A 746-nucleotide genomic window follows, 5' to 3' on the forward strand; every position below is an offset into this window, starting at 1 on the left:
CTGGTTGTGAGTCGGCTGGNCTGTAATTTGATCCCCACGTCTTGGCTCCGGAGCCAGCATTGTAGGGCCTGAGCAACGAAGAGGTAGAGCAAGGGTGCGAGGGGGCACCCTTGCCGTACCCCTGCTTCCATGTTCACCAGCTTCGATTTGTAGCCATTCACCATCGCTCTGGCTCGCGTTTCGCTCAGCAGCAGCCGTACCCAGGCGCAGAGCTGTGGCCCTGCACCCATGGTCTCCATTGCTGCCAGGAGGAACCCACGATCCACCGTGTCATAGGCCTTGGCGAAGTCCAGGAATGCCAGGAGCCCCCGGCGGTTCTGCTTGCGAAGGAGGTGTGACAGGTGACGCAGGAATAGCACACTAGCTCCAATGAGGCGCCTGGGTAGGAAGGCTGATTGCTCGGGGGTTATGACTTGGCCAAGGGCAGGGCCTAGGCGGTTTGCCAGCACTTTGGTGAGCAGTCGGTAGTCCGAACAAAGCAGGGTGATAGGACGGTAGTTGCCAGGGAGTTTGGGGTCGCCTTTTTTGTAGATCACCGTCAGTACCCCCTCCAAGAAGCCCTTCGGCACCTGCCCCGTCAAGCCTATGGCGGTGAGCAGGCCAGCCATGGTGGTGCCAATGGCCGACCAGAATTTCCTGTAGATGTCGGCTGGGATGCCGTCCCANCCCGGGGCCTTGCCAGGCTGGCTTTTCTTAAGAGCCTTTCGTAACTCGGTGGCCGTGATGGTTCTGGATCCCAGCTGTTC

This window comes from Volvox carteri (assembly GCF_000143455.1).
Source record: "Volvox carteri f. nagariensis unplaced genomic scaffold VOLCAscaffold_1, whole genome shotgun sequence".
Lineage (NCBI taxonomy): Eukaryota > Viridiplantae > Chlorophyta > Chlorophyceae > Chlamydomonadales > Volvocaceae > Volvox > Volvox carteri.